At 47.2% G+C, this 26,517-nt stretch overlaps 1 protein-coding gene across 4 annotated transcripts in view; it reads left to right on the top strand.

Moving 5' to 3' along the window:
* LOC144798386 (toll-like receptor 2) overlaps positions 1-26,517 on the top strand; it is a 394,865-nt gene that overhangs the window by 219,004 nt on the left and 149,344 nt on the right. The window contains exons 2-5 of one of the 4 annotated variants that reach the window (XR_013603527.1): positions 15,624-15,706; positions 15,804-15,904; positions 16,056-16,190; positions 16,721-16,808. The exons of 2 other annotated variants lie outside the window; for them this stretch is intronic. The gene's annotated coding sequence lies outside the window, so the exon portion shown is untranslated. Of the gene's footprint in view, positions 1-15,623; positions 15,707-15,803; positions 15,905-16,055; positions 16,191-16,720; positions 16,809-26,517 lie in introns of those variants that run through there. One more of the 4 variants, XR_013603528.1, reaches the window with a different exon arrangement.

Here is a 26,517-nt window from a genome sequence, read left to right as displayed (position 1 = left end):
GAATTCTTTGGACAGGAGGGAAAGCAACGGGAGCCATACCTTCCGATAGGCAGCCGTGGAGTGTGTGAGCGTGGCGTGGATACGTTCCATCCCTAAGGTGAACCAGATTTTATGCAGCCATCCCATGTGGGTGGGCTTAGCATTTGAGCCCCAGAGGGACAGAACGTGTTGTGTTGCGGCTTGCATGGCGATCCCCATCTGGCGACCTCTGGGAGGCTTTAAGGGAAAGGTGATTGCATTAGGGAGGCCTAAGATGGTATAGGCTTGGAATCTAGGGACTTCAGTATCAAAGGTAGAGTCAATGTCATCCAGGACCTCCTTCCAATAGTCCTGGATTTCACGACACCCCCAGAGAAGGTGGGTCAAAGTACCCCTATCCCCGCAGCCCCTCCAGCAGAACGCGCTACGTGTCGGGTTGCCTTTGTTGAGCCATGCTGGGGTGAGATGCCAGTATATGGCTAATTTCACTGCCACCTCCCTACCTGCTGTGTTGCGAGTGGTGTGAAAGGCTCTATAATACACGGAACTCCATTCTTTGTGTGACAGGGTCCTCCCCAGTCCCTCCTCCCATCGCTTCTGGCCTGCTGTCTTGCCCGATGGAACGGGGGGTGTGAGCATCTTGTAGAGGTCTGAGATAAGATGCTTGTCCGAATCCTTCGTCACCAGCCATTTCTCAAAAGTTGTCATGGGTCTACCGACTAGGGGGGCAATGTCTGGATGCGTGAGCCAGTGTCTAAGTTGGAAGTACTGGAATAAGTGGGGGGAGATAACGTCGTAGCCCTGGATTATGTCTGCTAGGGTGAGAAAGCCCTGTAAGTCGAAGAGGTGACCGGCGGAGAGGCAGCTGACATCGCGCCATTGCGGGAATGCATTAGGAGCATTGCCTGGTGGGAACTCCGGGTTATCCAGGATAGGGGTAAGCGGAGAGGGGAAGGTAGTCAGCCCCCTCTTGACCGCGACCGCGTTCCAGATGTGCATGACAGTACGAGTAATGGGGGAGCGTAGGAGATAGCGTGGCCGATGCTGCCGGGGGAGGAACGGAATTTTCCAGAGGGATGTCCGGGCCATCGCCCTGTCCTGAAACAACCATCGTTTCTCAGATTCTGGTCTGAACCATTCCACCAAGTAACGGAGCTGTGTGGCTTGGAAGTATTGTAAGAGGTTGGGGATACCAAGGCCCCCCTCGTCCGCGCTTCTGTATGCTAGCCGTTTATGTAGGCGTGCCCGCTTGCCTTCCCCGATAAAATGATGGAAGGCGGCTTGTAGAGTCGCGATGGTGCCCTCTTGAGTGAACACCGGAAGGGTCTGGAAGATGTACAGAATTTTGGGTAGAGCAGACATTTTCCCAATGCTTGTTTTTAATACCTTTGGATATGCACACTTGAAAAGTGTATGTCGGCAGTCCCTCTCCCACCCCTTATATTTGGATGTTCATGCCAAAATGCATGTCAACAGAATCCCCAGTCTTTGTAATTTATGCTACCAGCATTTTGGTGTTCCTCATCACAGTTACAGAGTGGGACGTAAAAGAGATGTGACATCCTAATTAGAGTACTGTCTAAAAGTAGCCTGTGTCACAATAACAGATTGGGCCTAACAGTGCCTCAGCATCATGATTATAGTTGTTTTTAAAGGTGCTCCTGCATCATAAAAGCAGAATATGGCCTAAAAGTGTCCCTGCATCACAATGGCATTGTTGGGTCTAACAGTGCCTGAGACAGAAGCAAGCATTGGAAAAACCGATAGGTTTTCCCTATGAGAGATCTATTGGCTTTGTCAGTGCTATTTTAGAAATGTTGAACAGTAGTGCAAGCTGCTGTGCAACAAGGCTTAAAGAAACAAACGCAATGATGCCGCCAACATTGAGCCCGCCATAGAGCTTTTTTCTAAACGTTAAGCCTTGTTGAACAGCAGTCCCCGCTGCTGTGCAACATGGCTTACAAAGCATTGATGCAGCCAATGGATCTCACATGGGAGAAACCTATCGGCATGTCATCTACTTATGTTTGGCCCTCCCCTGGAGCAAGGACCAGGTACTTGTGTCCATCCACAGCTCCCAATTTTGGAACTACTTTTTTCTTTGTGTTCAAGCACTCCAAATGAGTGCTTGTGTATTTAGTCTGTCTCCCATATCCTCGTCTAAGTAGCTTCTTTTCCCTTCCACTTCCCTACCCTGCACTCTACACAACTGCACTCTACTCTACTATAAACCACTGCACTCTACTCTACACCACTTTACACTACAGAACTATAGCCAACTGTACTCTACTCTGCACCACACTACTCTACGCCACTGCACTCTACACCGCTGCACTTTGCGCCATTGCTCTCTACTCCACGCCTCTACACACTATTCGACACCACAGCTCTACACACCACTACACTCTACTCTGCACCACTTTATGCCTCTACACTGTATGCTACTGCACACTACTGTTCACCACTCTACGCCAGTGCAGTTTATGTCACTCTACTCTACACTTCTGCATTCTATACCACTATACCCAAACTGATTGCACTACACGCACCTGCACTCTACTCTGCACCACTCTACACCACTGCACTCTATTCTGAACCACTCCATACCTCTGCACTCTACTCAGCACCACTCTGTGCAACTGTACTCTTAAGTCACTGCTCTGTACGCCACTCTGCTTGTTTTTGTCTGGCCTTTGTTACCACCAATCTTTTGAGAAACCACCGACCTCAAGAAGATCACCGAACTCTGAGCAGAAGGAAAAACAGGCAACCAATAGGAAATAAGCCTAAATCATTAATGTGTGTGCATCGGTGTGAGGGATGCCCATAAAATATACACTGGGCATTTGTTTAGAAATATGTTTACTGAGGGTTTTGGCGTAAAAGCGGGTTGTGAGGAAAAGCTTGGACAGTGGGGTGACTGGCCTCAGACTTAGGTATGTTGGTATTACAGAAGGGGCCTCAGATGCACGTGCGCCCCCTTTTATAATACAGATAGTGCTGGCACACATATGGCACCAGCCCTATCATTAGAGCACGTTCCCTCAGTTACATGGAGGCGTGGCCCCATGTACACAAGGGAATCACTTTGCCTCTGGGCCCGCTTCATATTATGGACAAGGGGGCAGAGGCAAACATGCGTTTAGGAGGCGCACTGAAAGTGTGCCGCCAAAAGATGCCGCACTTTAGGACACCTCCTAAAGACAGCCCTTTGGAGAGGAGAAACGGTGTCCCACTGAACCCCCCCACCCCGAAATCCCCATGCAGGTGGGTGCAGTCACTCATTACACCCGCCTTCAAGGGATCTTTCTCCCCTCTTGAAAGTGTGGCTTTGAAACAGCTACTCCTTGTTTCACTTGAATGCGCCGTACCCAGCGCAGCGTGAGTTAACGTTGAGGATTAACTCGCGTGGGACACACAGACGTTTGTTGTTACTGTTCCCAAAGTGATCGCGGCTGCGGCACTACAGGCTTGAATCTCTAACCAGAAGGTAGCGTTTTAAACACTAAGATACAACGCCCTGAAAACCTTACCAATCTGTAATTCGATCTACAGCACCTTCCCCTATTTGTACACCGGACGGTGACAAATATTTGAGAATCAACGCTAGAACATAAGAACCACGAGTGTAGAGGCAGAAATAGGACGCCTATACCCTCTCTAAATGACGAAATCTCAGGTTGTCCCCTCTTCTTTATCGTCCTGATGAAGACCCGAACTGGTTGCTAATAAGACAGCACCGCATCCCAGGGTCGAAACGTCGACATTAACTCTTCAACTGGTCCTTGTTAAAATCACAGCAGAAAAATATAAATAATTGTACTGTTTGTGGACATTGATACCAACCTTGGACCGTGACTGCTTTTAATTTTTGTTGAAAAAATTTGTTTCACTGTATGATACACCCAAATCACTTGTTCACGTTCAATCCACTTGTGCACTTTGTTTTTGAAATCTATTGTATGGACAACCAATCTTTTAAGTGTTGAAATGAATTTCTGTAAAGAGGTTGACGAATAAGAACCTTTCTCTTGTTTATAAAAAAATGTGTGGTGTGTGATTTTCCAATCCTAATACTTCCAAGTATAACTGAGTGAGAAAAGTTATTGGAGTATATGCTATATAACTAAGAAATTGTTTACTCCCCGACAGAACCAATTTTTGTTTGCCGCAGCGTGAGTTAACGGCTGCCCTGAGGGCATTACTTTTACCGTAATAGGATCACTTTCCCTGTTTGCACCCAGTGCACATGTTTGAAATTTTGCTGTGGCGCAAACAGGGAAAGGTTGCCCTGGAGGTAATACAGGCCCAGATATTTCCGGAACTTCTCACATGCAAGGCTGTTGATTAATTGTCACTGTGGCCACTGACATTATGTGACAGAGATGGCTCAAATGAAGCATCATGGTTGAATGAATTACATGTCATGAAAAGCCAAACTATTTGTCATACACAAATTATATAGTGTTCGAGGCATGTGGGCTGCTAAATTCATATCTTAGCATTAGATCGCCGCCTAGTGTTGGGCTCGGATGATTGCACATTGTTGTCCTGGAAGAGTCTTCGAAGTATCCTGAGATAGGTGGCTCCTCCCCTGGACTACAGTGCGCATGGGCATCGGCTCCATCCCCAGATTGTTTTTTTCCGCCATTGGGTTCGGATGTGGTCTCGACGTCTTACTGTCGGAACCAAGAAAAACTAACTTTTAGCGGCCAAAAGGCCTCGATTTTCTTGCGTCGGTATTGTCTGCGCACGGTCTCGAGTCTTCCGTCTCTTGGAGCCGGAATAAGCGGAGTTTTCTTCGCTCTCGGAACTTTGAGGCCTTCTCATCGCGACACTCTCAAGCTTCGGCGCGCGATGCGCATGGAAGCTAAACAAGCGGCCCCGGATCCGGAGAACATCTTCGGCGACCAAGACGAAGAGGACCAGGGTCATCATCTCCAAATCTCCCCACCCGAGACGGAGGTCGAGGCGGATCCGGGAGACGACGACGGAGTCGCGGGTCAAGGCCTTGAATACGTCGACGAGGTAGGAGACGACGATGAGATTTATGGGGCCGCGGCGGATAGCTCAGGGGACGAGCTCTGCCCCGAAGGTTACGAGGATACCGACCGGGACACGGGATCGCCTGTCGGCCTTACCCAAGACCCGTTGCCGCAAGCCACAGCCCCGCCTTCGGGCCCGGCCACGGACTTACTTGCTGGGCAGACTGTTTCGAAACCGAAACCGAAACCATCGGGATCGACGACACCTAAAATGGCCGACCCGAAAACGAAACCGAAAGTTAAGGACTCGAGTGTCCCTAAGATGGCTACCGTGCCGGTGAAAACGACGGTGCCCGCTACCCCATCGACTCCGTCGACCTCCGGTCCGCAGAAGTCGAAGAAGTCCGTCGATTCCGATGCTGCGAAATCGAAACCGACGCCAGAGGAGGGGTCCTCCAAGAAAGATGGTCGGCACGGGACAGCGGCTACGACGCCGTCAAAACCCGCCAAAGTCGGCTCCAAGGAGGCTACGCAGGCACACGGAAAGAAGTCTGTGCCCCGAACGCAGGAATCGGAGGCGGTAAAGACAGGATCCGCGCCCAAAACGCACAAGGCCCACAAGGACGTCGGATCCGAGGGGAAAATCAGACCATCCTCGTCAGCGCCGACACAAACTGTGAGTGTGCCGTCCCCCATAGCCGAATCACTGAAAAGAATCAGGGAGAAGGCCTTTGCCCCGTCGGCTCCGATACCATCAACGCAGCCGCGAAAAGACACTCCAGAGAAGCCGTCTGGGAAACTTCTCTTTATTTTGCCGCCGAAGGAGGCGCCAAAAGCATTTTCAACCAAATCGGCACCGAAACAGGTGATTTCTTCACCGACTGGCCCACTTCCACGTCAGGTACTCGAATCCGAGGACGATTCGGAGCATTTCATCGACGCTGACACAGGCAAACTGACCCTCTATAAGAGGAAAATCACTTCGGAGCCAGTGGACCCCTATGTCATCCCACTAAAGAAGAAGAGGGTGCCCCTTGACGCCTCAGGCCTCACGGAACCAATCCAGCCTCCTCCGAGACGGAGCCCTACTCCCTCCCCAGAACACTCTGCGGGTGAGGGGTATGATGAGGACGAGCAGTACAATTTCCCAATCAATGAACCTGATGTGCAACCGGATTCATATGATGACACTGGTGACCAGAACACCCAAGGTGCGGGGCAGGACCCGCAGCCTTTTAATGCACGGGCATCCCCGACTGAGGATTCAGCAGGTTTTCATGCACTACTCGAAAGGGCGGCAGCCAATCACGATGTGGACATGCATGCCGACCCTGTTGAGGAAGACTTCCTTTTCGACACTTTTTCAGTCTCTGAAAGGACAGTAAAGACACTGCCTATGCTTAAAGGAGTCCTCAAGCATGCTGGGGACATATTTAAGGAGCCTACGAGAGCGAGAGTGGTCAACCCTCGCATTGAAAAAAAGTACAGACCTGCACCTGCAGACCCCGCATACATTCGGGGACAATTGCCACTGGACTCTCTTGTGGTCGCCAATGCCAGGAAACGTGCCAACTCCCAGACTACGGGTGAAGCTCCTCCCCCGGATAAGGAATCCAAAGTGCTAGAGGCAGGGGGCAAAAGAGTAGCTGCACAGGCATCAAACTTTTGGCGCATCGCCAATACACAGGCGCTCTTGGCGCGTTACGATAGGGCGCACTACGACACCCTAGAACAGATTGTACAACACCTGCCTCCACAGTTCCAAGAGGGCACCAAACTGCTTATTGAGGAAGGAAAGCTAATCTCAAACGCAGCCATCAAGTGTGCACTTGACGCTGCGGACACAGCTGCTAGAGCTATCAACACTAGCGTTATGCTGAGACGACAAGCGTGGCTCCGCATCTCAGGGTTTAAACCGGATATTCAGACAACAATTCTTAATCAGCCAGTCAATCCTGATAGTCTGTTTGGTCCGGATGTTGACACCACCCTAGAGAAAATAAAGAAAGACACAGAAACTGCTAAGTCTATGGGGGCCCTACAGTCACAACAGTTTCGTGGCAGCAATTTTCGTCGCTCAGGTGCACGTGGAGTCACCAGAGGACAAATGGGTCAACAATCCCAGTTCTCAAAAGGTGGGGCACAATCCTCGTTCACTAAACAGAACAAGGGAGGTTACAGGAATAACAGCAACAGAGGTCGCGGCAGAGGAAACAACAGCTCCCGCACCTCTACTCCAAGCAAACAGTGACTCTCTGTCACTGCCCCCCGACCACCTAACACCTGTCGGGGGGAGACTGCAGCAGTTCCTGCCCGTCTGGAGAAACATCACCACAGACAGGTGGGTGCGACAACTAGTCCAGTATGGTTATTGCCTAGAGTTGAAGTCCACTCCACCCAACATCCCGCCAAGGCAACGGCCTATGTCCGCAGAGCACTTGCTCTTATTGCAGCAGGAAGTAGTGGTGATGCTGCAAAAGGGAGCAATCGAGCTCGTGCCGGTGGGGGAGGAAGGCACGGGGGTATATTCCCTGTACTTCCTTATTCCAAAGAAGGACGGATCTCTCAGGCCCATTCTAGATCTACGTCCCCTCAACCTGTACATACTATCAGAACATTTCCACATGCTTACACTGCAACAGATTCTTCCCTTGCTAAACCAGGGAGACTTCTTAGCAACCTTAGATCTCAAGGATGCTTATTTCCACATTCCACTACACCCGTCACACAGGAAATACCTCAGGTTCACTATTCAAGGCAGGCACTACCAGTTCAAAGTCCTACCCTTCGGAGTCACAACAGCCCCGAGGGTGTTCACCAAGTGTCCGGCGACAGTAGCGGCGCACCTCAGGAGGCAGAACATCCATGTCTACCCCTACCTAGACGACTGGCTCGTGCAAGCCAAGTCAGAGCAACAGTGCGCCGCAGACATGTCGTCTACAATTCACCTTCTTCACGATCTGGGTTTCTCCCTGAACTACCCAAAATCGCATCTTCAGCCGGCGCATGTCCGGCAGTTCCTAGGTGCAACGATCAACACCCTGACGGCCATGGCTCAGCCAAACCAAGTCAGGATAGACAGCATGCAGGCTCTGATCCAAAAGTTCAGGCCACAACACTCGCTTCCAGCGAGAGTGTTCATGCAGTTGATAGGCATGATGGCCTCCTGCATCTTCATAGTCCCTCACGCACGGCTACATATGCGCCCGCTCCAGGAGTGCTTAGCGAATCAGTGGACACAGGCTCGTGGGCAATTGACAGACCTAGTGTTGGTTACCAGTCGGGCATACGACTCTCTGCATTGGTGGACTCCACACAACCTTTGCAAGGGCCGACTGTTCCAAGAGCCCGTGCCACAGATTGTCCTGACAACGGACGCATCTCTCCAGGGATGGGGAGCTCATGTGCTCACTTACACAGTGCAGGGACTATGGACGACGCAGCAACAAAAGATGCACATCAACTATCTGGAACTGATGGCAATCTTCATGGCGCTCAAGTCCTTCATTGTACATCTGTGCAACAAAGTCGTGCTAGTCCGGACGGACAACATGACCGCGATGTACTACATTCAAAAGCAGGGAGGCACCCACTCGCCACAGCTGTCTCATCTGGCTCAGAGCATGTGGAAGTGGGCCATTCAGAGGAACATTTTCCTCATGGCAGAACACCTCCCAGGAAAGGACAATCAGATGGCGGATCTGCTCAGCAGATACAGCCATCAAATGCACAAGTGGGAGATACACCCATCTGTTCTCCACCCGTACTTCCAGCAGTGGGGTCATCCGGAGATAGACCTGTTTGCCACAAAAGAGAACGCAAAATGCCAACTCTTTGCCGCCAGGTTCCCTCACCCACAGTCGCAGGGGAATGCGATATGGATGAACTGGTCAGGCAAATTTGCGTACGCTTTTCCGCCAGCCCCTCTAATACCGCTGGTCGCAAGAAAGCTAAGGCAGCACGAGATGACTCTCATCCTGGTTGCTCCAACGTGGGCGCGCCAGGCTTGGTACACCACGTTCCTCGAACTCTCAGTGGTGCCGCATCAAAGACTGCGCCTCACGCCCAGTCTTTTGACGCAGAACCATGGAGACATTCAGCATCCAGATCCACAACAGCTCAACCTGGCGATCTGGCTCCTGAAGTCCTAGAGTTTGGATACCTTAACCTACCTCCGGAGTGCATGCACATCATCAAGGAGGCGAGGAAACCAACTACTAGAGCATGCTATGCTGCAAAGTGGAAGCGTTTTGTCATTTACTGTACAGCCAATGACATCAACCCGCTAGATGCATCTATCCCCAACATCATCTGCTATCTGTTGCATCTTTACAAGTGCAATCTAGCGTACACTTCCATTCGGATACATCTATCCGCCATAGCGGCTTATCTCCAGAACAGGCAGCACCTCTCTGTCTTCAGGGTGCCTGCCATTAAAGCCTTCCTTGAAGGTCTGAAACGAGTCATTCCCCCAAGAACACCGCCAGCTCCGGTGTGGAACCTCAATGTCGTTCTCACCAGACTGATGGGACCGCCATTTGAGCCACTGCACTCGTGTGAACTCCAGTTCCTTACGTGGAAAGTAGCTTTCCTTGTAGCTATTACGTCTCTGAGGCGTGTCAGTGAGCTGCAGGCGCTCACAATCCAAGAGCCATTCATTCAAATCCATCCAAATAGGGTAGTGCTACGCACTAACCCCAAATTCCTTCCGAAGGTGGTGTCACAGTTTCATCTAAACCAAACTATTGACTTACCAGCATTCTTTCAAAACCCGCAAACGGTGGCGGAAAGAATGCTCCATACCTTAGATGTACGGAGGGCGTTGATGTACTACATAGACAGAACACAACCCTTTAGAAAAACAAAACAACTCTTTGTTGCCTTCGCACCACAACACAAAGGCAACCCGATTTCCAAAGCAGGGATAGCCAGATGGATTGTTAAATGCATCCAGATATGTTATCAAAAAGCCAAGCGCACTTTAACAATACCCCCCAGAGCGCACTCCACACGCAAACTGGGGGCATCCATGGCTTTCCTAGGGAACATTCCTTTAGAGGATATTTGCAGAGCAGCCACGTGGGTTACACCACACACCTTTACTAAACACTACTGTGTTGATGTGCATTCCAAGCAGCAAGCTGCTGTAGGACAGGCTGTTCTGAAGACACTTTTTCAGGTTTCTGCAGCTGGCACGGGCAACCGCCGCTGATGGAGGGACTGCTATGTATTCTATGCTAAGATATGAATTTAGCAGCCCACATGCCTCGAACTGAATATGCTACTTACCAGTATGCATCTGTTCTTGGCATGTAGGGCTGCTAACATTCATATCGCCCGCCCTCCTCCCCGGTGCCTGTCGCAGCTGCAGATATACTATTGTATTTATTCATTAGCATGGACATCCTTTACACTTTTCACTCCATCTTCTGCCACAATGGCGAAAAACAATCTGGGGATGGAGCCGATGCCCATGCGCACTGTAGTCCAGGGGAGGAGCCACCTATCTCAGGATACTTCGAAGACTCTTCCAGGACAACAATGTGCAATCATCCGAGCCCAACACTAGGCGGCGATCTAATGCTAAGATATGAATGTTAGCAGCCCTACATGCCAAGAACAGATGCATACTGGTAAGTAGCATATTCAATACTTACTGGCATTAAGTACCATATTTGACCTTTGAACTCACAGTCAGTCCTTGTTACCAGAATAGATTGCAGTGCTTTAGAATATTGAGGTTTACTAAGAAAGACAGCTAAAGACATTCCGCTGATACTACACAAAATGATATTGTTCAACAAATGATATGTTTGTCTTACATTGAAGCACTGTAACACAATGTTATCACTATTGAGCTCGGAACTTCCCAGAGTACAGTAGTTTAGATACAATTTTTACAATCTTTCAGTGAGCAGGAGGCAAATAGATATTTACTTGCTTCATATACCCAAAGTTCTGCTTCTTTTATATTGCTCATCCAAACTATGACTTAAAACTTTGCTCCCAGAATTCCTTATCTGGTTTATTCAGTGCTCAGACCATGGGATGTCTGACAGACACCTCAGCTAATAGGGATTTCGCAGATTGCTATTTTACCACGAAATAGGTGGAGGACTGCAATCACCATAAATTCTAACACAAACTCAGCTTCGAGACATTCTGTCAGCTTTGAGCCCACCAATAGCTTACCATTGGTTGGGTTTATTGTCACTCTCAATTGTTTGCTCCTCTCTGGTCAGTGCATGCCAGCTTAACTTCCTCGTCTTGTGTTTGTCCTCTCAGAGAGCATGGCCCAAGTGCTGCTCCCTTGCCCATTGTCTTTCCAATTTTCACACACTCACAGCTATTTATTTCTTCTTGTAAAAGCACTTCATAAGAGTGCTCGTGTTTACTCACACTGTCAGTTGTGATGCTTGACCCTCTCACTCTCCTCCTGCTATCTGTCATGATACTTGCCTCCTCCCACCCTCCTCCAGCTGTCTGTTATGTTACTTGCCCCTCTTTCCTCCTTCTGTTACCACTGAGCTTCTTACTCCTCCCACTGTGCATCATGTTGCTTGCCCCTCCCACCCTCCTCCTGCTGTCCCTCATGTTGCTTGCTTCTCCCGCCAACCTTCTAGTGTCCATCATGTTGCTGCTCTCTCCCATCTTCCTATCTCTATGCAATGTGTTCTTGGCTCCTCCCTCTCTTCACACAATGAACCTTTTGTTGCTTGCCCTAGTCCTGCATTCAGTTTGTCCCTCCCTCATCCACAATAACAAACAAGCATATGCAATGCAATAGGTCTTTCATTTGTGAGAGTTTAAGTTATTGGCATTGTAAATGACAATGCCTTTAATTTATCTGTTTTGATAGTTAACATATAAATAAAAGGCATTGTCATTTACAGTGCCAATAGCTCAAACTTTTTTAAATGCGAGATCTATTTTTTTCAAAGAAGCGACCGCCATTGTCTTAGGCAGCTTGGAAAGTGAAAGTGTGCATGGTGTGCTGAAAGTTGTAGGAAAGCATGTCGTGCCTGCGGGAGGAAAAACTCATTTAAGAATAGTACTTATAGACTAAATAAGACTTGCCGTGTAACAACAGAAGTAAAAGGGTAGTTCTCATGAGAGGTTACAAATGAAGACAAGGCGGTACTAAGGAGGGGCGAACAAGCCTATTAACGAATCAGAAGCCAGCATTTACAAAGGAGAAAGACACAAGCCAATGAAAAATATGGGCAGAGAGTGTGCGGAGCTTCAAGTCCATACTCAAATGAGGCATGCCTCACAGAGCAGCGCATGCACTGCCCAGGCTTGACCTAAAAAACCTTGACTCGGCCAGTGCTTTTTTTCCAACTTTATTCTTAAATTTTTTCTTAAGCTGAGGTCTCTGCCCCATTGTTGCTTGTCGCCATCCCCTCCGACCCACATTTTTGTGTACCCCTCTAACCATCCCACCCCATTAGGATTTCTTTAACCCCTTACTGCCCTCCCACATTTCTTGCACCCTTCGGCAGTGCTTTCCCCTCTCGTCCTGAATATGTATGTATGTGTATATATATATATATATATATATATATATATATATATATATATATATATATATATATATATATATATATATGTAAAGGACAGTTGCAGCAGATGGACATAGGCTATATAAGTGGCCACCATATACATTACAAAGGTAAAAGAACCTTAGGGGTAAAGTAGTCCCTTGTGGGCGTGGGCGTTGTGCTGTCAGCGATGGGCGTGGCAAACAAACCTTCACAGGACTCCCATGTGGGCGTGGGCGTTGTGAGAGGGGCGTGGACAAACAGCGCGGCATTCACGGGGCGCACCATTCCCCGTCATTACTGATAAAAGCGAAAACGGCATTGAAACAAAAAGCTCATTCCCTGTCATTACTGGTAAAAGCGAAAACGGCATTGTAAACAAAAAGCTTCTCATTACTCCGTTGTGGGCCTGGCCGTTGTCAGAGGGGCGTGGCAAAACCTGAATGGGCGCCGCATTCACGGGGTGCGCCTCGTGGATGTTGTAAGAGGGGCGTGGCCAAACACCAATGGGCAAGGCTTCACGGGCCGCGGTATTGCTACGGTGCTCACGCGGGGGCTCAAGCCACTCAGCCTCACAGCGGGGATCGCACAAGCGCACGGCCATATTGCACAGAAATTGCCAACTGACGTTCCCGTCTATGACCAACTTCAATTAACAGGTACATACCGACGTGTAAGCCAAATTATAAATAACACTCCTAAATATCCTTACCTTTTGTGATACTTACCTAATGCTGCTAACCTCACGATTTACTTTTTTCAAATGACTACAATAAAAAGGCTTTCAGAGGCACAGTTGCTCACACTTTCATTATAAATCACGTATGTGACAGGGAGCAAAACCAATTTATTCTCCGTCCCGATTCAAATGAAACTAAAACTGTGCTATACCGTGAGATCTTACAATAAATTTTGCTTCACTATTACAACCCTTTGCACACATTCTATTTCAGCCCTGGACAACGTTGGGACGGGCTACTAGTATATATATATATATATATATAATTATTTTTTTTAATATATATATGATTAACACAGTGCCATCCACACCGAGATAGAAAGGGACAATGTCTTTTGCCATTTCTGCAGCAAAGTCTTTAAACATAGGACGAGCACAGTGCAGTCCATGCAGAGCTGTAAAATGACAAAAAGCCAATTACCACTCCAGGTGCAGTATTACAGCTTTGAATTGGTAAAATATCAACCAAGCCAACCTGAAATGAGTTAAAGCAACCCCTGACACAGTGTTTCCCTCTACTTCGAGCTCTTCAGAGAGAAATAGCTATGGCCAGACACAAGGGAGCATCCAGTCAAAACAATACCCTTTCAGGCATAGAGTGATGCATAAATTCTGCAAAAAAAGAAGCAGAGAGCTCTGGGTAGTTGAAAAAACAACCGCAAAGGTGCACCACAACAAATAAAATAATAAGTGCAAAAAGTATTTGAGCACAATAAGGAAATATATCATGAAGAAATGTTGTTAGTCTTCTTTTAATCTTTATTTTTCAATTTGTGGTGAAACAGAAACAGCCGACGCGTTTCGTCCCAAGCCGGGACTTCTTCAGGGCTGTCGGTAAAAAACATATACATACAATCAATTTTGTGTACAACAAATGACTTACAATCTGACAATCTAAACAACAACAGACAAATTTAAAACCTTCCTACGATAGGGATTTATACCTTTTATCTTCAATGCAAATAGCAAAGCCTACTGTTTTCATTATCTGTGGGAACAGAGGCAAAGATGGCCGCCGCTTTTTCTTTACGCTTCCTACCTCTTACATTAGGGTTAATATCACCCATGTTTATTAGTCTCCCTTTACAAATGGGTTCACTTTTCCCATGGTTTTATGTTATTTTATTAGATAACACAAGGGGTGCCTATATCCGAGATTTATATAGAAATCGGATTCCTTTTTTATTCCTTTTTTATACCAATGCCCGTCGCACTAATATACGGACAGCATACAGGGCCGTTTACAGTTTTCAACTGGCCCTTTTTTGCTAGTATTAAGGGTGCACACTCTTTTGACAACGAGGCTCTAGGGGGTTAGGATGTAGTTATATATGCCTCTTTTTGCCACTCCAAGATGGCCGCCGCCATTCTATAGGCGTCTATAGGGCACTTTTGACGACTGGCGCTTCAGTTAGTACTACGCTTGGCCGTTCATAATTTAAGCGCCGTCTTACTAGTTTCATGCCCTTGACTTTTCTTCATTATTTTGTGGGACATGTGGACGTTATTTAGATCCTTTCAAAGGACCGTTTTAGCAACGAGGTCACTAGGAAGGGCGGACACTCGGTATATACCAAGGCTTTTGTGGTCCAATCACAGGACCGATTCCAGCATCGCGGTCACCAAGTAGGGCGGACAGCCATATGATGATAGGGATTATGGGGGTAAGATTGCATATATACACGTTCCATTTAGCCACTATAAGATGGCCGCCATCATTACACACACCCGTGTGTTGTCACTGCGGTTTATCGAATTCCGACGCTAAGGCGCCGGCGCAGCAATCCCAGGTGCGGACCCTTTACCTAATTGCTGTTAGTATATAACAGTCAAGATGGGCACACCACAATTGAACACAACGTCGCAGGGGTTGTTTCGCTGCAACGAGGGATGTGGATGGACGCCGGTCGGTTTATCAGGAACGGTGAGTGTGTCATGCTACTGGGTTACTTAGCTATCCTCCCTGGTAGTATTGGCTTGCAGGATTGGTAACTAGTTTAGGTCACTGTTCACATTACCTGCTCAGCAAGATCTGTTGTCATTGTAGTTTAAGTCTTCCATTACTTAGTTTTGGCATTTGGCTTAGGGGAAATGCTTGTTTATATTCCCAAAAATCTTTTTCCTTTAAAATTAGAAATTAGCATATCATCATGCTTAGCACCCCCTCTTTTGATATACCGTAGTAACCAGTTCACCAGGTATCTTATTAATATCAGTTACAGTTCTGGGCCACTATCCAGGTGTGTTAATAACGGACATTGTCTATAGGGTGAGACACTATTTTTGTAAACCCATACAGAAATGTATGTCAATAGATTATTAGTGTTCTAGTCACATCTCACCATATTACAACAACATATTTACCTTTTTATTCGCCAGACCTGCTGTAATACAGTGCCCACATCCGAATCTCATGGAGTAATAGGACCTCCTGTCCTCCACTAGATCTATAGATCACTCAGGTAATATTTATCTTCTACCAACCTTGGTTTCGGTGTCTTTTACATCTTGTTACCGGTTATAGAGTGTGATCAAACCTTCCTCTTTAATGTTTTGCAGTAGTTGACCAAAAAAGGTATACTATTAAGGTGGCAAGACCGTGCTCACCACTCAGGAAGATTTGATAAACATCGCCATCTTCGCCGATTGGCATGTTTTAAGTAAGTAGACTGTAGTAAAGTAATATTAGATCTAAATGACCGAGGTTCACTGTCCCCCCCTTGTCTGTCACCAACTCATTGAGCATTGACAACTCAAATATATAGATTTTAAGATTGGGACTTCTGTTTTTTTTTTGTGTCTCCGCCTAAGGTCCAAATATCTTAAATTCGACATTGTTAAGAAATAAAACACAACGGGAGTAAAGTTGCTGGGAAGACTATCCTTGGACTCCAGTTCACTTTACATTATCCTGCCTTCAAAAGCGACGTATTATCAAACTTAAAGGTAAATGACACTTTGCGTTCGGTTTAAATAAGGGCATTTGTCACTGGACGCAGTTGGTTCCCCCTCTCTTTGGGTTCCGCATTATATGGAACTAGTCCACTTTCGATAAGGGGTTTCCTCTTGTTTACCCCGTTTCCATCTTCAATTTTCTCATTCCCTTTCTCAGTCTGGTCCTTCTCAGTGCTTCAAGCATACACTGCAGGCCCACTGCATTTATCTATCCCCCGTCAGATAGAATATGTTGGGTTGATATACAATCACTACAAAAATGATCTCCTGCAAATGTAAATAATGTTTATACACCCGTTTTTTAACATAATAAATTGTTCCAAAAGATGTACAAATTCTGATGTTTGGCTGTAACCCTAAGAGTAAAGATCATCGGTGGGCTAAGGCCTAAGGATCAATGTAGATGGCTCCATGTCTATCGTAGGAAGGTTTTAAATTTGTCTGTTGTTGTTTAGATTGTCAGATTGTAAGTCATTTGTTGTACACAAAATTGATTGTATGTATATGTTTTTTACCGACAGCCCTGAAGAACTCCCGGCTTGGGACGAAACGCGTCGGCTGTTTCTGTTTCACCACAAATTGAAAAATAAAGATTAAAAGAAGACTAACAACATTTCTTCATGATATATTTCCTTATTGTGCTCAAATACTTTTTGCACTTATTATTTTATTTGTTGTGGTGCACCTTTGCGGTTGTTTTTCCATTGCATTTAAATTCCCCAGGGGAATAGGCACAGTGATGATGGGTGCCATTCGGTGTGCACACAATCCCCTTCAATAATTTAAGGGATATTAATTATCGTTGGGCGTAAGTTAGTCAGGTGCTGACTCTAGGAAGGGTCCATCATTTCAGTTTGTTGTTAGCTCTGGGTAGTTCTCAAGTTTAGGTGGAAAGCAGCTCCTGTAAAGAGCACTCTCAACACCAGCGACACTCTAGATCTGCTCACCTCAAATCTCTGCTTTTCTATCAAAATCTTTAAGCATAGGATTAGCACAGTGCCATCCACACCGTGCCGGTTCTACAGCAAAGTCTTTAAGCATAGGACTAGCCCAGTGCTGTTCATGTTGAGCTATAAAATGACAAAAGCCAATTACCACTCCAGGCATAGTATTACAGCTTTGAAATGGTTAAATACCAACCATGTTGTACAGTAGCTCGGCACACTACAATTGGTTCTGCAAATTTTGCAAGAAAATGTTTAACCCTCCATCAGCAACCAGTGCTTTGATCAAAGGTATAATACCAAAGATGAAACTAATAAAAGGTATCAATGCACCGACCACAATAAACAAGAATTAGCTTAGATCCTTTTTAGAATTAGCTGAATTTCACTCAAAGTGTATTCATCATTTTAGTTCGAAGCCTACAAGACAGTGGAGCGGCTTAGTTTGCAAAAGATTTCCTGAGGACATTTGAGCTTCCAAAGGAATACATTGCACCTATGGCTTACCATTGGTTTTGTGCATTGTAACTCACAGTTGCTTGATTTCTGTTTTCTGGCTTTATTTGTTTTAGGTTGTCCAGCTTGAGTTAGTCCCTTCATGGAGCATAGCCTGTTTATTGGATTCTTCCACGAGTACTTGCATTCTGTAAACAGACCTTCAAATTTTTCTCTTATCTTGTCACATTTGCTCTGCATTGAAAGACAGAGGTCACATGTCAGGCCCTGTCTCCTGAGGAAGCTTGGTGTTTCCTTTTCTTTCTCTGACTTCAAAGCAAGAGGCTTTATGAACAATCGTGCTGCTCACTGGAGTTGTGAAAGGAACTTCTTTTTTCTACCACACAACAAAATATAGATGTGTGGTAATGAATTGTGCAGATATTCCAGAATATATGAGAATTTTAAAGGCACAAATGAAGCACATTATTTTGTAATTCCGAAGTATGGTGGAAAACAAATATTTGAATACGATCAAAACAATCAATACACTAGGTGATGCCATATTCACAATTATTTTTGTGCGCTGTACAGTTTTATCAGTAAAACTGTACGTCTGCGCAAACGTAATGGTCATTTTAATTGAAAATATGATGTCTGTTTTGGCAGTGCACTACCACACCATGCATACTCTACACCTCTCCACAACACTCTGCTACACTCTATGTCACGCTACACCCATCCACTCTGGTCCATTCTCCAACACGCCACTCCACTTTACAACACTCCACTCTATGAAACTCCACTCTAACCACTCCACTCGAGGACACTCCACTTCACGCCTAGTCACCCTGCTCCACTCTACTCTACGACCTTCCACACTACAACACGCCACTCCATACTATACCATGCCACTCCACCCTATACCATTCCATTCCACTCTACGATACTCTACTCTGTGACATGCCACTCCACGACACGTCACTCTACTGACAAGCCACTCAACCACACACCACTCCGATATGCCACTCTACTGACACAACACTGCACTCTCAGCTACTTTGTTCTATGCCACTCCACTCTGCAAAACTTTACAACATGCCGCGCTACTCTACTACATGCCACTCTAATCCACAACACTCCATTTAGCTCTACGCGACTCCGTTCTACTCCATGGTACACTATTCTACAACATGCCACTCTATTACAAATCACTTCCTCGATGCCCATCCACTCTACACTCCTCCACTCTATGCCACAACATTGTACGCCACTCCACTCTATGCCACCCCACTTGGACACTTTACTCCACTCTGTGCCACTCCACAACACTTTGTTCCACTCTCCAAAACTCCACTCTGCACTCCTCCACTCTATGGCACTTCACTATAAAGACACTTTATGCCCTCCACTCTACAACTGCACACCTCTTTATGCCACTGAATGACACTGTACTCCGCTCTAAGCCATTCTACAACACTCTACTCAGCTCCCTCTACACCACTCTGTCACTCCACTCCATGATACTCTGTGCCATTGCACTCTGTGCCACTCCATGCTATTATGTGCCAAATCACTCTATGACACTCTACTCCACTCTATACCACTCCACTCAATGTCATTCCATCTGCGACACACCACTCCTCTCTGTGCCACTTTTCTGTACAACACTCTACTCCACCCCATGTCACTCCACTTTTTGACTCTCTGATCCACTCTACGCAACATCCTCTATGCCAAGCCACACCACTACTCCACTCTACACCACTCCATGAAACGCTATACCACTCAACTCTACGATACTCTACTCCACTCAATGACAGTCTACTCCAGTTTATACCCCTCCACTCTATGACAATCTACTTCCTCCAAGCCACTCTACTCCACTTGATGCCACTCGATTCAACAACATATTACTCCTCTCTATGCTACTCTACTCTATAACACTTTACTCCACTATACACAACTTCCTCTGCATCATCACCCCAAGCCACTTTATGCCACGCCACTCCACTCTATTGCACTCTACCCCACTCCACTCTATGACACTCTATTCCACCCCACTCTAAGGTACTCTACTCAAACTCTGCATCACTTCACTATACTCTGCACCACTCCACTTTACACTCTTCCACTCTACAATACTGTACACCACTCTAATCCCCTCTATGCCTCTACAATCTTCTCTATGCCACTCTCCTCTAGGTTGCTACCTTTTGGTCATGCTGAACAGCAGCCACGATAGTGTACAGCATGGCTAAAATACATTGGCAAAACCTTCAGCTCTTTTATAGGCGAGTCCTATTGGCTGATATTACCAAGCCACTAAGAAACTTATTAACACAAGGTGCATTGTATGAATTGAATGATGCATGTCACAGTGATTTTGACAAGGTAAAATGGCACATTGTTGCTGCCAAACTCTTGAGACCATTCTTTATTAGGCATACTAGCATAATAATTATTAATGCTAGTTATTTTGCCTCAGGTGTGCTGTTCGTGCAAAAAAGTAGGAAATCGTATTAAAGAGATATTTGGTTTTGCTTTTTGAACTCTTCGCAGTTCCGAACATCCATGTTCAGTAATTGAAAATGAGGCTTTGTGGTAGGGCAGGCAGCATTTTTACATGCATGTTTGGGAAGTATCCTTTCTCCAGTATTGGGGTGTCTTTCATAGATTCACATGCTTGAATATTCCCTGTCGTCGAAGTGGGAGCCCCACAGTAAATAAAATAGCAATAAAAACCAATCATATATGTATATAAAAACATATTACATACATCCTAAAACCCATAAATACTCATAAGTAACAAGGTTAGCATTAACACATAGAAATACATTAGAAGAAGAAAGGCACTTTAATAACATATCCATGTCATTATGCTAGTCCAAACTACAGCCAATTAGGCGCAAGCACCCCTCTAGAACCTTCTCTTCAGAGGCTCAGGCCCTCAGATTTTCTACCGCACGTCGTGTGAAGGGAGTCTCCCTGAACTGTGCTCAGTTTTTTTCTACTTCCTTTGGATTTTCTTCAGCTTTTAGAATGTCTTTAAGTAAGAAATCTCTTTTTCGACCATGTGCTTCTGGTGGGAAGTTGTGGCTCTTCTCAGAGGACCCTCACAAGAAGTGTATTTACTGCCTCTATCCAGAACATGAGGTAGGCAACTGTAAAATTTGCAGGACTTTCTTAACCAAGACCCTTAAGGACAGGGAAGGTCGTCTCCTTCTGTGGTTGCAGAGGTTGAAGGATAAGGATTCACCTCTTTCTGATGCAGAAAGCCTTGCGTCAGGTTTGTCTAGAGCCACTTCCAAGCGTAGCAGTGTGCAGGACTTGCCCTCTCCATTCTTAAAGAATAGAAAGCTTCAGTTCCAGAAGGCTCCTGCTGTTTCTTCACCTCTTCCTGCTACGCCTACGCCCCCGAGGTCTGTCTCTCAGGCGTCCACGGCTCCTTCTACGCATGTTTCTGCTAAAAAACGTGCCAAATCCTCGACGGGAGCGTCGACAATCTGTCCGACGACAAGATCTGCCGTTTGTAGCTCTCTGACCATGACAGTGACGACGACTTCTGCCAGAAGGTCGTCGACGGTGGCTGCGTCGACGTCTTCAGTGTCGACGGTGGTGTGTGTGAGCCTCAAATCAGTCTCGTCGACGATTCCGATCTCCTTGTCAACGTCCAAAAAAGGGAGTCTCGTCGACGTCCAAATCTTCGTCGACGCCTTCTGTGAAAAAAGCCTGTTGATCGGCGGGTGCTCCGTCGACGACAGTTTCGGCGGCGGCGGCTCCGTCGATGGTGGCTCTGTCGATGGCGGCCTCGTCGACGGCGGTTGTCTCGTCGTCGACGGCTTCATCGACAGTGGTTGCCCCGTCGACGGAGTTACGGTGGTTGACATCTACCTTCGCATCATTACCTCTGCTGCCGATTTCAACGTCCGGCTCCGTGACTCCTGCTGTTGACTCTCTGCTCCAACGTCGCCATGGGTCTTTGGATCGGCTTCCGGTTCCACCACACTCTCAGCCTTCATCACCTCTTTTTGCCACGGATTCAGAGCATGACTCTGCTTCTGATGAGGAGGAAGATGATAGATTTCGGGCAGCTCGAAGCCCTTCGGAGTTGGTCATCAAATGTCAGGACTATGAGGAGGATCAGGAGGAACATTATTTTCATGAGGAGGAACCTTCTACGCAGGTTCCCACAGCACAAATACCGCTCTCCCTCATTTCTAATCTCCAGTACATTTTGGAGGATTATAATAGACGATTTCCACCGTCTCACCATGGATCTCCTCAGCCTAGGGTGCCTGCCACTACAGCGGCTCCTTTGTCTACTGCACTGCCGGGGCCATCTGCGCCATCTGTTCAGATTCAAGCAGCTGTTGATGAGGATGATGACGTTCGCCCGGATCGGGAAGACGGCGAAGTAGATGATGATGATGAGACCATGGCGGATTGGGAGGATTATCAGATCCATACACCATCGCCGCCTCCTTCGGGATCTGGAGATTCCCCTCCTGTTGATATCGCTGGTTTCCCCCAACTTATGGAAAGAGCGGCGCTACGCTTTAAACTTCCTATGGTTCTGAAGGATGAAGATTGTTTTCTTTATGATTTCAAGAGTCAACCTCTTAAACAGGTCCGTGCAGTGCCCATAATTAACTTTATCTGGAGCAAAGGTGTCAGACTGATGCAGACGCCAAATTCTATTCCGGCGCTTCTTCCATGTTTGGAGAAAAAATACAGGGCACCCAGGATTCTCCAGCATGCCTTGTAGCGCAGCCTAAACCCGACTCCGTGATCACCCAGGCTGCGCAGCGCCGTTCCAAGAGTCCATCTTCTCTTATTACCGCACCTCCTGACCACGGGGGACGTCGTCTTGATGCCATTGAGCGAAAATTCTCCACTATTACTTCTACCACCGTGAGGGCTGCAAATTCCTTTGCCATTCTGGGTCGTTACCACCGCCAGTTGTGGTCTGATATGTCCTCTTTTATCAACCTCATTCCTGAGCCTTCTAGAGCGGAGGCTCTCAAGATTCTTCAGGAGGGGGAGAGAGCGTCATAGGAGATTATTGACTGCTCTGTGGACATTGCGTGTACTGGTTTTCGTCAGCTTGCGGGGGCAGCCGTTTTACGTCATCAGGGCTGGCTTAGTTCCACCTCTTTTCGCCAAGAGGTTCAGGCAAAAATCCTCGACATGCCCTATGACGGCGAATCGCTCTTTGGCCAGCATGTGGACGACACACTTCAAACCATCAAAAAGGACACTGAGACGGCTAGGACCCTAGGCACTTGGCAGTTTCGTAAGCAGCCTTTTCGTGGTGCGCGCGGACGTGGCACCTCCTCTTCTTTTCGCGACGTATCCAATCAGTACCGCTCCTACAGTCCAGGAAGTCAAAGATATTCCTCTCAATCACAACAATCTTATCGGCAACAATCTACCAAGTCTTACAGAGGAAAGTCTTCCTACAGAGGCTCCGCTTCTAAGAAGCAATGACTTGCCTCCCCCTCTCAAAGTTGGAGGTTGAATGTCTCTTTTCTTTTCCAATTGGTCTTTGATCACTTCGGACCGTTGGGTGCTAGACATTGTGTCAAAAGGCCATGCTTTGGAGTTTGTCGAGTTCCCTCCAAACACTCCTCCAAATGGTCCACCTCCAGCTCACCTCAAGGAGCTCTTTCAACAAATTCGACTCATGATTCAGAAAGGTGCCATCGAAGTGGTTCCCAAGTCTCAGAAGGGGATGGAATTCTATTCCTGTTTTTTCCTGGTCCTCAAGAAGTCCGGCAAATAGCGTCCGATCCTCGACTTAAGGACCCTAAACAGGTACCTGAAACGCCAATCCTTCCGCATGCTCATGGAAATTCTCCGCCTTCTCTCGAAGGACGGCTTCCTGACCACCAGCGATCTCCAGGACGCTTATTTCCACGTGCCGATTCTTCCAAGGCACCGGAAGTACTTGCGCTTCCAGGTAGGGCGCAGAGATTTTCAATTCAAGGTTTTGCCGTTTGGCTGGTGTGGGGAGGCAAGCATGCTAGGTTGAAATGGACGATCCTCATTAAGCCATATGCATCGGGTGGGTTTTGCTACATTAGTGCCCAGGCACACTATTCATACTTTTGGATATGACAACCCAGGTACATGCCACAATTAGCAGCAGAACACTGGTTGGCACACCCTATACCGAAAGAGAGCGCCGTGTATATGGTCATACCCGCTCGTGAGCGCACGCAGATGACAGTCAATGCTACAATCACGGCATGGCAAAGAATTACCAAACTTTTTGAACTTCCCTTCTTGTACTCGCCACTGCTTCCTTGACTTATCACCCAGACATGCCCCTTTTACAGGAGGCTATATTCCACAAGTTACAGACTCGCACTTCCATCGCAACATGGGGAGATCTGTACGCAGATGGTACATTTCGTAACGCAGATAGTGTATTTCAGGACAATCAGCGCACTCCACTGGATAGCTTCCTATACGTACGACTCAAACAGGGCATGAGAGCTCTTCACCCCAACTTTCCCGATGAGCCTCCCATGCTGCCGCCTCTGCAGGTATTATTACAGCACCCCTCACCTAGGCGGCTGGTCTCATTAATCTACCGTGTCACTCATACTAGACATAACATGGAACCCTCCCTGTCACGCTCGAAATGGTAGGCTGAACTTGTGGTTGAAATAACAGAAGAGCAATGGGAGTATTGTTGCTCGCAAACTGAACGCATATCTGCCAGCAGCCGACTTCGAATCATACATTACAAATACTTGCACAGGTTGTATTGCACTCCAGTTGGTATGCACAGACATAACCTGCGGGAGATAGACAGCTGAGAGAGATGCCATGCGCCGCGGGCTGATTTTCTACACCTGTCCTGGGACTGCCCAGCCATACATGAATATTGGGGACATGTTTTTACGGCACTTTTCCACATGACCAATGTACGTATAGACGCTACGCCACTGACTGCCTTACTGAGCTATGTTAAAAATGTACCGGTGGCATATCGTAAATACACAGCGCTTGCATTGTTGATGGCTAAACGCTGCATTGCCTGCAGGTGGGGTAGGGGCAGGGCACCCAAGTTTAAGGATTGGCTCACAGATATGATTTTTTGTCAAGAACAGTCTACCCTCTATGCTGAGCTATTGCCCTGTAATTCTCGACCCAGAGACATATGGGCGCCTCTAGCATCTTATTTACTATCGCACTCCACGGACGATACCCAATCACCAGCCACTGTGTAGACAACTGTATGTTGCCCGCATACGGGTAGATTTATTTAGTACTATCGCCGAACAACACTGTTCGACCAATGTGGTTCTTAACAGCCTGAGAAGCACAAGCAATTGATACTGACCTGATAGGTCTCCTCAACCTTCTTCCCCCCTTTTTCCTATGCTGCTTCAACTACGTTGTGTATGCTATGTTCTTGTCCATGAATATGTAGCGCTGTGCAAAGGACTGATCGACGACTGTGCAAATCAGTAATGTGCCTTGCAATTTGTCTCTGTGTGCCTCAAATATGTTCTCTTTTCCATTTTATTTTGTTACTTTTTTTACACATAATTTTATATTATTGTCATGTGGAACATCATTTATACGCGGCCGGCCCAAGGTGGTTGTAGGCGGCTTTCTGTGTTAATGTGCTCCGCTTGCTTTTTCTATTGATTCCTATCTGAGAACTGCTCGAGCGCTGCCGGCCACTTCGTGGTTGTAGGCAAGGAGCTGTGTTAATGCTCTCAATCACCAAAACACAGAGAATTCTCAAGTCGATCCAGCTCCCTGCAGGACCTTTCTAGGCGCCAGTCTGAATACTTTGCTAGCGAAGGCATTCGTGTCTCACAAATGTCAGCTGCGGATTCTACGCCTAGTGGTTCTCATCCATTCAAAAGGGTCCGTTTCAGTTCATGTATTGAAATCTTTTCTCGGGATGGCGTCCTCCTGCATCTCCCTGATCCCAAATTGCAGGCTCAAGAGTTGTCCTATTCAGGGGGAACTGGACAAACAGTGGCGTCAGGTCACCGGCTCTTTTAACGATCTGGTCCTGGTGACCACTCGAATGAGGTCCGCTCTCCGCTGGTGGGCTCAACCGTCCAACATCGCTGCCAATACTTTCCTGACCATCGCTCCAGAGCTCGTCCTTACCACAGATGCCTCCCTGGAAGGTTGGGGTGCACATCTTGATAAGGCTACTCTCTGCTGCGTGTTACCGCTCTGCTCCAAGCGCTGTGAATTTTTAAATGCCCGTTTTTCCATTTACTTTGATTTGTATTTTAAGTAAACCTTGTTTTTAAAACAATTGCCCACATACTTGCATTTAAACTGGGTCCTCACCGCGATTTAGCGGGTCTTTTGTCTGCTCCTCGTCACCCTTGCCGCCATCTTAGGGGTTAGAAAGGGACGCTTGAGGCCAGTGCAGGTTAGCGCTCCAGCAGTCAGGTTGACTGGACTGAGGCAAGCGTGAAGCGCGCAGTATACTTAAGAGCTGGCTAGAGGTAAGGTCAGCCTTGATAAGGCTACTCTCTGCTGCGTGTTACCGCTCTGCTCCAAGCGCTGTGAATTTTTAAATGCCCGTTTTTCCATTTACTTTGATTTTTATTTTAAGTAAACCTTGTTTTTAAAACAATTGCCCACATACTTGCATTTAAACTGGGTCCTCACCGCGATTTAGCGGGTCTTTTGTCTGCTCCTCGTCACCCTTGCCGCCATCTTAGGGGTTAGAAAGGGACGCTTGAGGCCAGTGCAGGTTAGCGCTCCAGCAGTCAGGTTGACTAGCCTGAGCCCTATATTAACGCAGGGATGCTAGCGCACGGCGCATGCGCACGGCGTGTGTGCCGCAGTAACGCCGGAGTCACGCCAGAGTCCAGCCCGTCTGCGCCCGTCCGCGCTACGGACGAGCTGGACGAGGGGACGCCCAACGGTCTCGGGACCCATCCCAGGCG

The sequence above is a fragment of the Lissotriton helveticus genome, chromosome 12, assembly GCF_964261635.1.
Source record: "Lissotriton helveticus chromosome 12, aLisHel1.1, whole genome shotgun sequence".
NCBI lineage: Eukaryota > Metazoa > Chordata > Amphibia > Caudata > Salamandridae > Lissotriton > Lissotriton helveticus.
The sequence above is the reverse complement of the archived record's forward strand: the minus strand, read 5'-3'. Positions and strand labels throughout refer to the sequence as shown.